Below are 18,343 nucleotides of genomic sequence, written 5' to 3' on the forward strand. Positions count from 1 at the left end.
TATTTTATTTTATTACAAGAAAATAAAAATTACAAAAAATAGTTTCATTAATGTGTTGTAGTTATTTTTAATCGTGAAAAATACCAAAAAATAGTTTTGTTTTAACGATCAGTCTTATTTTAACAGTTATTTTACTTAAGTAGGACTAATTAATAAATGAGATCATATTTTAATCTCGTTCGCCGTGAAAGAATAAAACTTGGGCTCGAGCAACTCATTTTTAGGCCTAATTTTTGAACCTAATCCATAATTACCAAGCCCATAATTCCTAGGCTCATACCTCTAACCTAATTCCTATCCCTATATAATAGTACCTAACACCTAAATATAAACCTACACCTAAAACCTTACTGATCCATCCGCCACTTCACTGAAAGATCGAAGAAAAGAAAAAACTAAAAATGAAAGACCTATCTTCTCACAAATGACAATCAACCAAAAAGGAAACAAAAAGCAAACCTAAATTCTACACTAAGAACGGCAGCCCCAAAGCCCAAAAAATCTCGGCGACACCCTTCTTCACAAAAGAACGGCAAGGGCCAAAATTCATCCAAAAAAAAACCTTAATTTCCGAAGCAGCACCCACCTCCAGCATCAACGCTTGTTGTTTCCCCTTCTTCAAAAAAAAAATCAGCAACAACTTCCGTCCTTGTGCCATTGAGTAGTGATTTCCGGCGAGGTTCTCGATTGAGGTGGTAATCAGTCATAGATTCGGCCAACAGTCCAAGTCATTTTCCCTTTTTCAAACACCTTGGGCTTCAATGTACTCTTCATTGAGTTATCTTCATTAATACCAAGCAGAAAGGTCCATCTTCTTATCTATTTTACCATTTTTTTTTCAAACTTCATGCTTTAAATATTTTATTGATATTGTTTGACGTGTGTTTTGATTCCTTGCATTGAAACCCATAATTTTACACATTATCTTCCTTTGTACAAGTTTGATCTATTACATTTAATGTTTTAATCGGTGATGAGCTATTTGAATTAATTTCATCTTAATCTTCCATCTTGTGCATGATATAGTAGTTGCACTGGATTTGAGCCATATGATCTTGTTGTATATTAAATGAAAATTTAGGTTTTTAATTGATGATGTGGGTCGTTGTTTGCTTATTAATAGTAGTTAAAAGAATTTTGACTCATAGGGTTCTGTTTGGTCAAGATGAGTGATTGAGAAATGGGATTGAGAATAATTTTTCGTCGGAATGTTCTTCTAATGAACGGACCAAATTTCCAAATCCAAAAAATCCTTTCTTTAACTAAAGTTGACCAAATTTGCATAATAGAACAAGTGGCTCGTAACTGCAACAATAAATATCGTAACTTATTTTAGGCACGATTAATAAACAATCGTGATTATGGTACGGTTCACGTGATGTAGTCATGATGTCTAATTCCCAAATTTGGGGGTGCATTTCATGTAACCCGAATATAACAACTTCGAATAATAAAACCCTTTTTTAAATAAATTGAGGCGTGCCATGCCAAATAAAACCCTAAGCCCATGACCCTCATGAAATTAATTCAAACTTTTAAAAATCGGGGCGTGCCATCAATTGAATTTCCCATGGCCCTCGCAAACATTGTTATTAATTTGAAACTTCGTAGTTGCTTTAGGCGCGTTCTTTAAAATTAATTTTCTTTTAATTACTAAATTCTGGTGTGCATTTCATGTGACCCAAATTCAATTCTCAACAACGTTAAATAGAATGTGTCGTGGACCGCGGGTGCATTTCATGTAGCGTGGTTCAAGGCGTGTTTTAAATAACGTTGAATTTTCCTGAAATAATTAAAAGTGGTTAATCAGTTAAAAATGTACCATAGGTTAAAACATGTATTAAAATCAGGTAATAGGCCAATTATAATAGTTTAAGCGACCGTTCTAGAACCACGGAACCTGGGAATGCCTAACACCTTCTCTCGGGTTAACAGAATTCCTTACTTAGAATTTATGGTTCGCAGACTTCTAAAAAATAAAAAAATTCTCGATTTAGGATTTTAAAATAAACCGGTGACTTGGGACACCAAATAAACTATTCTAAGTGGAGACTCTAAATTAAATAAATAATCTCATTTCGAATAATGTCACTTTAATTGGAAAAATTCCCTTATATCCCCTCAGGTGGTAAAAAAGGAGGTGTGACAGTACCAACAGGGCCATTTCGATCACTTCACGGTCATGTCACAGGAATGATGTCACCACACCGTGTTCGAGGCATTGATGAGTCAAATCGATTCCTTACCAACCCGGCCTAGGGAAGGTATGCGATTGAAACCAGAATAACTCAATCTCAGGGGTCTCTGTTACGACAGAATCGAGCTCGAAGGAGTTAAATTCAAGTTCAAAGCTTGACTTCGGCATGAACACTAAAAGGCAAAACTTTGAAGACATTAAACGAGAAAATCCTTTGCATTCCAAAAATATATTTACAAAGGTGCATTTACAAAACTCCTACGCGGAGTCCACATACAAAAGAAGAAGAAGTAGAAAGAGCAAAGGTGGCCTAGTCATCGTCTTCGCTACTCCCCGAGCTTCTCGTAGAGCCCTCGTCCGAAGTAGTCTGAGCTGCTGACTCCTCTTTCAAGGCCTTCGTTTCTTCGATCTCGGCAGAGAGATCGAAAACCTTGGCATGCACTTCCTCAAAGGCCTGCCTTCGAGCTTCTAATCGAGCATGTGCAAGGGTGCGAGCCAGTTTGAGCTCGGCCTCTTCAAATATTTCCCTGGCTTGAGTATTTGTTGCAGCAGCGTCATCCCGATACGAGGATAAGAGTGCATCGACCTCAGACTTAGCCGCGGATAATGCGGCAGCCAACTCAGCATGAAGCACCTTGAATTTGAGAGCCTCCTCTTTAGCACCTTGAAGAAGACTTTGAGTCGAGGCCAGCTCCTCTCGGAGAGTATCCCTTTCTGAGGCCATGCTATCCTTGTACTGCTTCAGCTCGAGGATCTTGCCATCTTTGGCCACAATCTCTTCTTGAAGCTACCCTGCTAGGGAATCCTTTCACTCAATCTACAAATGACGAGTTAAGGTAATAGACACCAAGTCATGGAAACAAAAGGCAAGCTCATGAGTACCGAACTACCTGCTCAATGAAGTTGGCCCTCTCTTGGAACGCTTTCTTTGAGTTTGCTCAAAGGTTGTTCAGTTCCTCCTCCCTTCGGGCGTATAGAGTTTTTAGCTCTTTCGACTCCGAAGCAAACTTCTCGAACTCCTCCTCGCAATGAGTCAGTTCAACTCGTAACTTGGAAAAGGCCTTGTCGTACAGTATCGTGACCTATAGCACGAAGGAAAGAAGTTAGAAAAAGATCATCATCACTCAATATTGTCGACAAAAATCGAGGATCATCGGGTCTATCGGTGGAGAAGAAGAATCTACAGGACCTAAGGTAAAAGGGTACGTATATACGCTGAGGAAACCAGCTCTGTGTCTAGTCATATCTTCTTCCGATGAAGGGATCTCCACTTGTACCGCCTCTCCCCAGCGGCAATCTATTTTCACTTTCTCTATGTCGGTTATCAGACTAATGTACCGAGACGTGGGCTCGCATCGGTCCGGTACTGAAGAAGGTTTTTCAATTTTGAAATCGGAGGATGTCTCGAAGGTCCCGGGAATACACTCCTCAATACGAGGAGGCACTATCTTTTTGCTCTTAGTCGAGCGTGACGAAGAAGGGGCTTCCTCTTTTTGAGGTACTGTCTTAGAAGTTTTGGCCATGGTTATAACAAAGTTTCAAAGTAAGCTGAGGAAGAAATGAACACAAAAGAAAGGTGAAGACAGGAAAAGATTTGAAGATGATGTAAAGGTTTAAAAGATAGGGAATTGGAGTATTTTTAAGTGTCATATAAGTGCATTGGAGGAGTTGAAAGGCCGACCAATAGCGGTTTGTGGGCTTTTCAAGAACCGTATTGACAGGACCTCTGTACAACTTTTCTGCCGCACCATTTAATGATCTCACGTGGCTGACGTCACAATGGGGTTATTGGAGAGGCAAGAACTCAAGATCGTTTCTTATCATTTCATTATAAGAAACGCGGGGACTATCTGTATACGGCCAAAGTCGGGGAGTTCAACTTTGGGATTATTGTGACACTCTACGCCCGACCTAGAGAAGCTCGAAGCAGAATTTGAAGTGTGACCCCGAGGTACGTCCCTCGTGGGAGCACATCGAAGGTTCACTATGGTCTATCTCGGAGCAGTACAAATCGGTGACCATCATGAAAAGGCGGGAAAGCTCCCAGGGACACGTGGTTAGAGCTGACCAGGTCTGCTAGAATAGTACAAATCCATACTGAGCCACTATACAGTTGTACCAATAGCATTCCCTCGTCATTATTAGACATGTACTATGTTGGGATTTCCCCTTCTATATAAAGGGGACCCTTGTCATTTTGTAACGGACATGAATATTGAATACAATAGAACATTCTCTTTTCTTGCTTAAACGTGCTCAACAATTACTCTACAGATTTATTATTTGCTCATTTGCTATTCATTTATTGCCCATTATCATCCGTTAAAGGCCGCCCTCGAGGTCCTATATCACTGAGTTCGAGGCCCTCAGTCGTATGACCACACTGGTTTGCTTATCATTTCTTGCTTACTTACACTTAGCATTATTCATATAACAACTAGTATTAAGATAAATCACGTATTTTTAGAACCACAAATTAAATATAATTGTTACTACCATTTTCAAGGTAAACAGATACAGAAAATTAGACCCGTAAATCACAATAATTCTCTAACATAGTACTTAATTACCCTTTAGGAAACTTGTGAAATTTGAATCAAATTTGGGTATTTGTTATATTTTATGTTATTTTAGGTTGTTTCGTGTTGGATTTTCTAGTAAGTAACTTATCTGATTTCCTCGTGCTTAGGTGCAAGCTTGTGACAAGCTCTGCAGATATTATCTGTTCTTTGCGGGTAAGGTTTCTCATAGTTAGTTTGTGTTATTTTGTTTGTAGAGATGTGTCTTTTAGGTGCTTCTGTCCTAAAATGCCTGAAGTTGGACAATGGATCAACATTATCTACTTATATGAAACATATTTGATCGCTCAATTTGGTTATAATGTAAAATTGTTGAATCAACTTATGCAGGTGCATTGCTTGGTATGAAAGCCAAAAACTAAATAGTAGATTCTTGTGAGGAAGGAATAGTTTTATTCATATTGTAGATGATTGAGTACGTTATTAGTTCTACTGGTCTTTGATAGAGAGGCTCATTCAATATACTTTAAGCTTATTAACAAATAATACAATGTAACAAATAAATTATATAATTTGTTGATCACTTACTAAGAGAAAATAGAAAAGTATGCAACTCTCGCAAGATGGTCTGCCTTTTTGGATTTCTCTTTTTCTCATATGGCCTATACTATAGTGAACCAAGACTAGAGCAGTTAAATGTTGATGATTATTAGTTTGGCACTGGGAATCCAAGCAGGGACATGTTCTCACATAATACCCAAAGATTCGTTACAGATTTCATGGTTTACTTGGGCAAGATATCCTTTCTAGCTTTTCCTTAATATATTTCAAAGATTTAGTTGTCAGTACCTGGCAAGAGGTTCCCCGTTGCAAGATTAATGGGATGATCCAGTACGAACATTTTCCTCTTATTTTTTGGGACTACAATATTCGTTTAGTTGCCTATGAAAAAAAAATGAAATGTGAAATTATGATGCCATTAGTACATAAACAAGAGGTATCAGATTTCACTTGTCATGATGTCTTTTTCAGTAGTAAAGACCAATATTTCTTTGATATTTTCATGTATGCATTTATGATCTTATTTTGAAATGACATTTTCGTACATACTTTGCATAAATTGCATAAATATTATCATTCATGATGATTATAGCCAAGGGCAGAGCTAGGTGGACGGAAGGTGGTGTTAGAACATACGTAGCGGAAACAACCATACAAACCAGGCATCAAATATATGTGAACTAGACAACGCAACAATAACGAGATTAGAAGCACTAACCTCTTGAAGTAGTTGCACAGACCTTCCAAGCAGCGAGAATCCAGGGTTGCAGTCTTCTGCTATTTGCCTAGTAAAACCTTGGACGATTTTGCTATTGGGTGGGCAAGAACCATACAACTGAAAGGTAAGTTATTAGGTGAAACAAGTTTTCCTTTAATAGACCCGAAATTAAGCCATAATAGTGGCTCAAAAACGTATAGGATTCTGCAAGTAGAATCCTACTCTTAACTCAAAAGGATAACTTTTCTCCCAAGCTACCTTTAACCCAAGTCTTTCCAGGTTTTTACTAGGTATAGCAGGGACCACAGAAATAATAAGAGGCTACTAATTATAGTATTAATTCGAAATTAGCATGAATTAATTCTTACTATAATTAATTGCAATTTATTTCACTAAAAAACTGCAATTAAACTCCTCAATATGAATTTCGAAAATTCATTAACACTTATTTTAACTTCTCATGTTAAGATTTCAAATACCAGTTAATTAAATTAAATCACTGAAAATTTAATTCAATTAACTAATTAAATCCTTTATAATTTCGCTTAAACTATTTCATGTGACGGATACAAAATCCACCGGCCAGGTTTTCACATGAAAACTTATAAGCTTACATAAAGGGGTATCATCAAACCCAAAACTGAGTAATAGATTCTATCAACTAATTATTATTCACAAATGTTATTCGTTATTGTCCAATCTATTAGGCATATACTAACTCTAAATAGAGTCGTACCTTTTGATAAATCAAAACAATAAACAAATTACATTGATCATAATAATTATATCAAGATTAGGAGTATAAGCTCATTTAATGAATTAGAGAAAATATTTTATATATTCAGTACAAAGACATATTTTCTCTACTTGATCCGTTCAATATACACTGAGTATACTAGCACAAGAAATTGGAGTAAAACAACTCCCATTATACGATAATCTTGTGCAACAATCATCAAGATATTTTGTCCAACAATATCTTTGATTGTGAACATAATTTATTAATTATGAGAACCAAAAATTTAATACTTTTGTGCATGAGCTAAGACTCCATACACTAAATTGTCTACTACATAACTAAAAGGACACGCATGTAACAAATGATTTATTTAAAATAGTACTTTATTGAATTGAATAAATTAAATAAATAATTGTTCCATAAAGAATAAAATATAATACTATGTCTAAACCGCATGGTTAATAGTATATTCCAACAATCTCCCACTTAGATTCATAACCATGCGTCTACTACTCTAATACCAATTCCTTCTACATGCTTGTCAAAAATCTTCTGTGTCAAGCTCTTTGTAAATGGGTCTGCCAAATTGTCCTCTGACGCAATCTTCAACACTCTTGCATCACCTCTCTGAGTTATGTCCCGAATTAAGTGATATTTACGCTCAATATGCTTACTCCTTTTATGGCTTCTTGGTTCCTTCGAGTTTGCAACTGCACCACTATTGTCACAATAAAGTAAAATTGGTGTTTCAATCGAAGGAACCCCATTAAGCTCTTTTAGAAAGTTCCTGAGCCAAACAACTTCTTTAGCTGCTTCAGATGCAGCAACATATTCGGCTTCCATGGCGGAATCAGCAACACATGATTGCTTGATACTCCTCCAATTTATGGCTCCACCTCCTAAGGTAAAAACATATCCTGAGGTAGATTTTCTAAAGTCACTATCTGACTGGAAATCTGAATCAGTATAGCCAATGGGTGCAAGATCACCTAAGTGATACACCAACATATAATCCCTAGTACTCTTCAAGTACTTGATTATATGCTTAACAACAGTCCAGTGTTCTCGACTAGGGTTAGACTGAAATCTACTAACCATGCCAACATAAAAGCAGATATCAGGTCTAGTACATAGCATAGCATACATAAGACTCCCTACAACAGAAGCATAAGGGACCGCCTTCATCTTTTCTATCTCATCAGTCGTTTTTGGGGACTGATCTTTTGACAGAGAGATTCCATGTCTAAAGGGGAGAAACCCTTTCTTGGAATCTTGCATGCTAAACCTGGTGAGAATAGTATCAATATAAAGTGCTTGGGACAAGCCTAATATCCTTTGCTTGCGATCTCGCATAAGCTTGATTGCAAGGATATGTGTTGTCTGTCCCAAGTCTTTCATATCGAAACGTGAGGACAACCATTCCTTTACTGAGTTCAACATGCTCACATTATTTCCTATGAGCAAAATATCATCTACGTACAAAACCAAAAATGTAACTTTATCTTCATTCCACTTCTTATACACACAAGACTCATTTTCACATTGATCAAAACCGAAGGTCTTAATCGATGCGTCAAAACAAGTGTTCCATGCCCTAGAAGCTTGTTTCAATCCATAAATGGATTTCTTTAATATACACAACATGTGCTCATTGCCACTTTTTATGAAACCAACTGGTTGTGCCATATAGATGCACTCATCAAGACTTCCATTTAGAAAAGCGGTCTTGACATCCATTTGTCAGATCTCACAATTGTAATGAGAAGCAATGTATAAGAGAATCCTAATGGATTTAAGCATGGCTATCGGCGAAAAAGTTTCCTCATAATCGATTCCTTCTTTTTGAGTAAACCCTTTTGCAATAAGCCTAGCTTTAAAAGTTTACACTTTTTCATCCACTCCTCTCTTTTTCTTATAGATCCATCTACGACCTATGAGTTTGAATCTAGTAGGTGGTTCTACAAGATCCCAGACTTGATTGGAGTACATGGAATCCATTTCAGATTTTATAGCATCAACCCATTTATCAGCATCTGCATCATGTAGTGCTTCATCATAATTAATAGGTTCTGTATTAGGCTATTCAGGGATTCTATCATAAGATTCTCCTAAGAGCGCAAACCGAAGAGGTTTTCTAATAATTCTCCCACTATGACTAGTCACTACAGATGGAGGCTGATTTTGTTGTTGAATCCTATCATTATTTCCTGAAACTGAAGCCTCAATGTTATCCTCCACACCTTGCGGTGCTGGGATATCATTAACTTCTTCCTGAAGTGCAGGTTGCATAACAATTTCAGGTTGTTCAACATTCTGAGGTTGCTCAACATTACTCTCACTACTTTGGGGTAGTGAGATGTCAAGCAATTGCTCTTGTTCAATCTGCTGCCTATTGACATTTCTCCCACTACGATAATACAGTGGTATGTCAATACTGGCTTTCGGGATACGTTCTAGAGATGAGTCTTTAGTTACTCCTTTGTTTAATTCCTGTAAAACTAGTTTACTTCTAGGAATATGGTTCGTTAGATAGTCCTCTTCTAAAAATCTGGCATTTGTCGTAACAATTACCTTCTTTTCTTTGGGACAATAAAACAAACCGCCTTTTGTTCCTTTTGGATATCCAATAAAAATGCATACTTCTGTCCTTGATTCCAATTTATCCGTTTTCCCTTTCAGCACATGTGCTGGACAACCCCAAACCCGAATATGCCGTAAATTTGGCTTGCACCCAGTCCACAATTCTACTGGAGTTGAAGGTACTGACTTTGAAGGTTCCAAATTTAGAATGTAGTTTGATGTTTCTAAAGCATATCCCCAAAAGGAAGAAAGCAAATCGGAATAACTTAACATTGATCTAACAATTTTCATAAAGGTCCTATTTCTTCTTTCTGCCACACCATTTTGTTGTGGTGTTCATGGGGTAGATAATTGAGATGTAATTCCATTATCTGATAAGTATTTTATAAATTTCGCAGAAAGGTATTCACCACCACGATCAGATCGCAATGTTTTGATATATTTATCATGTCGTTTCTCCGTTTCTGTCTTAAATTCTTTGAATTTCTCAAAGCATTTAGACTTCCGTCGCAACAGATAAATATATCCATATTTTGAGTAATCATCTGTGAAAGTCACAAAATACTCAAAACCATCTCTTGCTTGTATATTCATAGGACCACACAAATCAGAGTGAATTAATTCTAGCTTATCACTAACTCTATTTCCTTTTGAGGGGAAATGTCTCTTGGTCATTTTGCCTTCTAAACAGGATTCGCATGTTGGTAGTGACTCCACTTTCAATGAACTCAAAGGTCCATCAGAGACCAATCTCGAAATCCTATTTAGATTTATATGGCCTAGACGTAAGTGCCATAAATAAGTTTGACTCAATTCAGAAATACGTTTTCTTTTATGTGGTAGATTAATGTTATTTAGTTCTTTTGGTTGTTGTAGCACATGAGGAGATATATCAAGAATAAAAAGGTCATGTACTCTAGCAGCAGTGTAGATAAAATATTTATTAAACTTAATAACAACAGAAGTATTAGCAAAATAAACATTATAACCAACATCCATTATTTTCGAAACCGAAATCAAATTCCTTCTAATTGAAGGTACATAGAGAACATCTTGTAAAACTAAAATTCTATCACTACTAAACGAAAATCTAATATCTCCTAAAGCTAAAGCTGGTGTTAGCTTGCCATTGGCTTGAAAAATGCAAACTTCATTCTCACTTAGCCGCCGTGTTTCCTGAAACCCCTGCAAAGTAGTGCAGATATGATTAGTGGCTCCCGAATCTACACACCAAAACATGGTAGAAACAGCCGCTAAATAAGTTTCAATGACATTTAAATTTGAATTACCTTTCTTATTCAACTTTGCCAGATAGGCAGGGCATTTCTTCTTGTGATGATTAGGTTGCTTGCAATGATAGCACTTGCCTTTGGGCTTTTTCACACCAGCCGTACCACCAGGTACCAGAACCTTTTGAGCCTTCTTCTTTTTCTTATTTCCTTTCGACTTAGAAACAGAAGCATTCTCAACATTGAGTGCTACAACTGGAGCTTGTTGTTTGATAATAGATTTTGCCGCTTGCAACTCATTCAACAATTTCGCTAGTGACAAATCCATTTTGTTCATATTATAGTTCAAGCGAAACTGTTGAAAACTGTCAGGGAGAGTCTGTAGGACCATCTCAACTTGAGACTCCTTATCAATCACATCTCCAAGGACCTCCAGTTCATTCAGAAGACTCATCATCTTCAGAACATGGTCTCTGACCGATGATCCTTCAGCCATCTTGGTGTTCAAAAGGGATTTCATGGCTGTCTGCTTAGCTGCACGATTTTGCTCACCGAAAATCTCTTTGAGACTTTCGAGCATATCATAAGCAGACCCCATAGATTGATGCTGATGTTGCAAAACGTTCGCCATAGAGGCAAGAATGTAACATCGCGCCATCTCATCAGCCTTAACCCATTTGTCATAGGCCTTAACCTGATTATCAGTAGCATTTTCAGGTTTTTCTGGGCACTCCTAAGTGATTACAAATTTGTAACCTTTAGCAGTTAGGACAATATCAAGTTTTCTTTTCCAGTCAATATAATTCGGTCCTTCTAACTTGTTTTGGTTCAAAATTGAGGTAAGTGGGTTGAATGAAGACATGGTTAATCTGAGAGATATTCACATTAAATAGATCATTAGTTATGTATTTAAAATGATAAAAAACGGTACATTACACATATAACCATGCTCATTGAACAGTTAGATTCGTTAGGGAAACTTAACTATTCATGAAAAATATATGAGTGATGTAAGATATTAACCCCATAAATTTAAACAGGACCAACTCAGATGGAGAGTAAACTGTTAATTTAAGATATGTAAATATGATCACCTTTATAAACTCTAGTTTCATTCAATCAACATGTAACTCAGTTGGAGAGTTAATACAAGTAATGAAATAACTAGAGGCAAAACTATAGTAATCATCTATAATGAATTTATCCGATATGGAAGAAGACCTATGTACAGTAAATTCATTATATTACTGTAAAACATGATTGAAAATAAGGGGAATTGAACCCTTCCATCACAGATTTCTATTAATATTTTTTTATTAAAAAAATTTTCAGAAAATAGAAAAAAGGCCAAAACTCCATCTAAACGATCTCGAATGCCCAAAAAACGACGTACATCATCAGCAACGCAATGAGTTTTTTAAGTTGGGCCGTTTTCGATGAACTTATCAAATTTGAGGTCAATCGAAGTTCGACAGAATTTCAGAATTCTACACATGACTAGAATTCTATTTTTGGCGTTTTAAGAGTTTTTAATTATTTTGACTTGTTCAAATCACATAATATACTGATATTTGTTAACACATGATTTCAGAACTCAAAATAATTTTTTTATTTAATAAAAAATGTGTTTAGACAGAATTGTAAAACAATATGTTTTCACTAGTCAAAAACGGTACTGTTCATAATTTTGTATATTAATCCAAAAATACAGAACTAATATCATACAAAACTGTTAAGTTTTTATTAATATAACACTGTGATTATGGACAGAACGCAACTAAAACAGATTAATGGTATTAATTCATTGTTTATGCATATGTATATTAACCCATAATTACAGCATTAATAGCATTCAAAAACACAGTCACATTTTTATCAAAAAAAAATTGCTATTCTGCAAAAAACGTAATTTGAACAGACTGTTATTTAAATATAATACCACTGTTTATACATATGTATATGATTAAGATACTAATAAATACAATCACGTTTTTAACATAGAATAATCATCCCAAACATGTATCAATAAATAACACGTTTTAATATCACTATATGCATGTTGTATTACATTATCTAGTTAGATGTAAGACGACGTCTGATACCAATTGTTAGAACATACGCAACGGAAGCAAGCATACAAACCAGGCATCAAATACATGTGAACTAGACAACACAATAATAATGAGATTAAAAGCACTAACCTCTTGAAGTAGTTGCACAGACCTTCCAAGCAGCGAGAATTCAGGGCTGCAGTCTTCTGCTATTTGCCTAGTAAAACCTAGGACGATTTTGCTATTGGGTGGGCAAGAACAATACAACTGAAAGGTAAGTTATTACGTGAAACTAGTCTTCCTTTAATAGAACCGAAATTAAGCCACAATAGGGGCTCAAAAACGTATAGGATTCTGCAAGTAAAATCCTACTCTAACTCAAAAGGATAACTTTTCTCCAAGCTACTTTTTACCCAATTCTGTCCAAGTTTTTACTAGGTATAGCAGGGACCACAGAAATAATAAGAGGCTACTAATTATAGTATTAATTTGAAATTAGCATGAATTAATTCTTACTATAATTAATTGCAATTTATTCCACTAAAAACTGCAATTGAACTCCTCAGTATGAATTTCGAAAATTCATTAACACTTATTTTAACTCCCCATGTTAAGATTTCAAATACCAGTTAATTAAATTAAATCACTGAAAATTTAATTCAATTAACTAATTAAATCCTTTATAATTTCGCTTAAACTATTTCATGTGACGGATACAAAATCCACCGGCCAGGTTTTCACATGAAAACTTATAAGCTTACATAAAGGGGTATCATCAAACCCAAAACCGAGTAATAGATTCTATCAACTAATTATTATTCACAAATATTATTCGTTATTGTCCAATCTATTAGGCATATACTAACTCTAAATAGAGTCGTACCTTTTGATAAATCAAAACAATAAACAAATTACATTGATCATAATAATTATATCAAGATTAGGAGTATAAGCTCATTTAATGAATTAGAGAAAATATTTTATATATTCAGTACAAAGATATATTTTCTCTACTTGATCCGTTCAATATACACTGAGTATACTAGCACAAGAAGTTGGAGTAAAACTACTCTCATTATACGATAATCTTGTGTTACAATCATCAAGATATTTTGTCCAACAATATCTTTGATTGTGAACATAGTTTATTAATTATGAGAACCAACAATTTAATCTTCTGTGCATGAGCTAAGACTCCATACACTAAATTGTCTACTACATAACTAAAAGGACACACATGTAACAAATGATTTATTTAAAATAGTACTTTATTGAATTGAATAAATTAAATAAACAATTATTCCATAAAGAATAAAATATAATACTATGTCTAAACCGCATGGTTAATAGTATATCCCAACAGGTGATACATCCAAACCCTATTCGTCGAAAATTACAGTGTATATATAAGATTAAATTTTTTCATGTACATATATTAGGGGATGAATCCCCTAGCTTCTTTCCGTGTTTATACTTTTCACTTTTTGAACCCCTTAATGAAACCACTGAATTTATAGCTCTATTCAATATAGAATAATGTATATTTTAAATAAATAGATCTCAAACTCAGTTTAAATCTGATTGAAGACCTGAACACAAGGTTCAGCTCTTCTGTTTTGCATATTCATTTGTGCTTTTGGAATCCGCTTCTACGAGAAAAAACGGACATAGATTCAAAAATAGAAAAACAATCTTTGCCTATTAAGAACTACCTCTTTGTTCCCTTAGAAGTCACTGATGTCATCTTATTTTCGCAATAGTTAGGATAGTTAGATTTAAACGTAATGTTATGTATTTGGATGTTTTTATTGTTTCATCCACTCCCATGTTGGTCTGGCGGTTTCTCCAGCAGATTGTGTTTTTGGTTCACTGTGACTGGCTGGCACGTGTATTTGCTTGAACAAGATATTTACATTCGGATCAATGACATTTTTATTTACATGCGTAGATGTATGGCATTTTTATATCTATATCTAGGAGCCATGTAAGAGATTTCTGACTATTTGTGAAGGAAAATTCTTTAGGCAAGAGACTGTGAAGTAGGTAGACTATAAATGTTTCTGAAAAGGAAGCTGTGTAATGTTATGTTTGTCAAATGTTAATTTTAATACAATATAGGTACCTCTATTATACTCTATTGTAATAAACTAAAAGATCTTCAGCCTTAGTTTTTGAGACATTGTTGTGACAAGTAATGTTGCAAGAAATACTATGGGCTTCCGTTTTTGCCCCTCAAAATGAGTCTTGTAATGTGTCAGTTAAAGAACATGTTGTAATTTCGGTGATGTTCTATGATCTAGGATTTTTTGTATATTTCACATTTTTTGGTTGTTGCACCTTTTGGATTAGGAGAGAAAAAAAAAGTGTAAAAAATGTCAAAGCAAATACCAGCAAATAAGAATCGCATAATGTAGTAGTAAATGTTCTGAAAGAAATGGAGTTTAATAAGTTATACTATATTTTCGCTGAAGCATAGTAGCAAGTATTCTAATTAAAATTAGCGGATGTAGCACTATAAGTGATGCTATTTTTACTTTGGAGAAGTGCTTTGAGCTTCATCTATTTGAGGTTCCTAAAATTCTTTTTAGCTTTAGAAACGTGAATTACTTTTAAGTTAGTTTTTAGGTGCAATGGAATTGAGAGAAACCCGTGTCTTTTTTATAAAGGAAATTATAGTCTTCCTTAATTGTAGAAAATAGTTGATACATCACCTACATTATTAATAAAGCAAAACATCCATTCCGTCTGAATTAATGCCAATCATCTCTATGTTACCCCATCTCAATATTCAAAAAAAAAATGTGTGCTTTTTAAAGTAGTACTTCTATGTTAGTATTACTAGTCTGTCAGGTTAGTTCTTAGTGCAAGGTTATGTAGCTGAAACCCAAGAAGAATGTATACGGCAAAATCAGAGGGCCTAATTTCTTGCTATCGAGTTACTTCAGAAGGACACCTCGAGACCCCGAGGACGCGAAGCTGTGACTGAGTTCCCTCCCTCGGAGCTCATCGAGGTCTGACGTAAAGAGGACATAGATCGAGGCTAGAGTAAAATGGGAAATTCCCAAGGCACACGGCTAAGTCTGACAAAGTCGGCCTACCCAGAGCCTGTATCAAGGCGTCGCGTCTAGCCGTCACATCTCCATGCCTTTACAATTAATGTATTTTGCACTATGACGAGATTCCCCTCCTATATAGAGGGGATCCTCATCACTTTGTTAAGGGCTGTTGTTGCTCCAACTATTCTACACAAGATCAGTTACAACTCTCACTCTCTTTTCTCTCTAACTTACTCGCTCGAGACTACCTCTCTCATTTATTGCGTTCATACTTGTTCTTCATTTATTGTTTGATATCAGCGTAAAGAACCTCCTTTAATTATATTCTAACTGTTACTCCCTTCTCGGTTACCCTGATAGCTCGAGCCCGAGCCCGAGCGTCGACCTCGAGGCAATCGGTTGGCCCGAGGCCCGGATAACTAACCCCTCGGTTGGATCACAGCTCTATTCTAATTTGCGTTTTTATCCTTTATCTTCATATATCTAGCATCAACTACTCTAACAACTAGCATAAAAATAGATCACGTATTTTTAGAGTCTCATCAACAAATTTAATTGTTATTATCATTTTGACGGTAAACAAAGTAAGTTACAATAATAATCATAATAATTTATCCAAGCATAAATGGGTGAAGTTTTTATTTAGTGATCTTTGGTTACTGTAATTTCTTCGCATACTATTTGATGTATTTTCACTTAAAACATGTTGAACATTCAAATGCACCAAAAATATTTTTTTCTCTTTCCTTCATGTGTTTCTTGCTCGCTATATTGTGGGTTCCATAATTCTCTTGTGATGCTTTTGTTGATATACTTCGACCTTTGGTTTGCAGGATTACTTTCTTACTCAATAAGAAAAAATATTTGCTACCTGTGTCTAGCCTCTACTAGCTCCTGGCTTTTGAGGTAGAGTGGAAGAATTACTTCACTTGACTTCATAAGTTTCTTTTACCAAGCTTCAGGTATAGTTCAAGGTTTCATACTTGCATATTTCATAGTTTTTTGAAGCTCTTATAAGGCATGTTATCGTATAATTACCAAATTCTAATTTTAATGCGAATAGCCAAATTAAAATTGGCTGGGTAGGTTCATGGCAGTGAGCATAATTTTTCATGTTTGGGCTTAAGAAATTCAGGAGAATGGATAGAGAAGTTTAAGCACATCAAAAGATGCAGCACTATTAATATGAATAATCTCACCTCACAGTCTGTCTTTCACTGGGAAGGCATACTATATCAACTATGTATGTATATCGGACAATAGCCTTAACAAACATTTGACACGAGTAGCATGGCTCATGTATTTTTATTGAGGTTAGACTAACATATTTAATGCTCTTCCAAAGTAAGTTGCTGGATTGGTGAAGACATGCTTTGTACATTGCTGATAAAATGTTGCAGATTTTATGCAGTTCCTCCTCCAACAGAATATGAGAGGACGACCTGGAAAGAAAATAAGAATAGCAAGTATTCTGTCAACTGCCATAGGCTTCTTACCTCAAGCCTCCCTCTCCGCCACTGTTAGTGGAAACTTGCATAGTAATATAAGGATCCACTCAAAGTCATTGGTTTTATTTGAATAGCATCACATAATAGTGATGACCGCTGACACAGGCAAACCTGCAAGGAAGAGGTTACTTCTTATCAATTGATGCCACCTTTCCTCGATCCGGTAACTCAGAAGAGATTAGCCGTCTATTTTTAGAAGTGTATCATAGCTACTAACTCAGAATAGATTAGCCATCTACTAAACTATGCAAATGTTGTTATTTCTATTTGAAAATCTTGGCTGGTGATCTAAGAGCCGGTTATTAGAACTGGCTCAGAAGGAAGATGGGGAACGTAAGGCTATATATATTGAACGATGTTATACTGTCGACAATTTGGAAAAAAAAAGGGAACATCTAATGTAGTGTTACGTAATAAAGCTTGATTATTTATCGAAAGAAAGGAATCTGGAATATGCTATTGTAGTATTGGGCCCGTGCTCGAGCATCTAGTATAAGTATAATTAGAGGCGGTTTGTTTTTTCACACTTCATAAAATATTTGTTTAAAACAAGTATGTTCTATAATTAGGCAGTCATATCTATTGGTAAAACTCAATCTTCAAAATTTTATTAATACCAAAATATATTAGACGTGAAAATCTCAATATTATGTATAAAAAGTTAATCAATTTTATTTTGGCGATTTATATGCCTGTTCTAATTGGCCAAAAATTTCAAAAAATAAAAATCAAAGTAAAAATATTTTCTTTAGTAATTTTAAAGTAGAAGATTTTATTTCAACATTTGCATTTACTTTTTCACTTTTTATTTTTTAATTTAATTTACCAGGAAAAAAATAGGAATTAGGAAACCCACTCTACTACTTGGCTGCTTGATTTTATCTCTATCATTCTTTGAGCCGAGGGTCTTTCGGAAATGGCCTCTCTGTCTTTATAAGGTACGCAGGGGTAACGTCTGTGTACACACTATCCTATCCAGATCTCATTTATGGAATTAAACTGAGTTTGTTGTTGTTGTAGGAAACCCATTCTACAAATACAAAATAAGAAAATAGTAGACTGGACACTCTCTCCGGATCTGATATAACAAAATAAGAGAAATATTAAACTAGACAAGCTCAAGAGAAATATTAAACTAGAGAAGCTCTACCTCAGTGTCAATTTTTTTTTGGTCTGAAATATAAT

The 18,343-nt window shown here is 35.3% G+C and overlaps 1 long non-coding RNA gene across 2 annotated transcripts; it reads left to right on the top strand.

Annotated features, from left to right (window-relative positions):
* Window positions 1–339: 339 nt before the first annotated feature.
* LOC107813688 (uncharacterized) lies at window positions 340–17,610 on the top strand. 2 transcript variants are annotated; one of them, XR_012711702.1, is made up of 4 exons: window positions 340–805; window positions 4,887–4,932; window positions 16,484–16,612; window positions 17,051–17,610. It is a non-coding gene; the product is annotated as an uncharacterized LOC107813688 (long non-coding RNA). The 2 variants fall into 2 exon arrangements; XR_012711703.1 differs by lacking the exon at window positions 4,887–4,932 and having other exon boundaries at window positions 347–805.
* The last annotated feature ends 733 nt before the right edge of the window (window positions 17,611–18,343 follow it).

This window comes from Nicotiana tabacum, chromosome 7, assembly GCF_000715075.1.
Source record: "Nicotiana tabacum cultivar K326 chromosome 7, ASM71507v2, whole genome shotgun sequence".
Lineage (NCBI taxonomy): Eukaryota > Viridiplantae > Streptophyta > Magnoliopsida > Solanales > Solanaceae > Nicotiana > Nicotiana tabacum.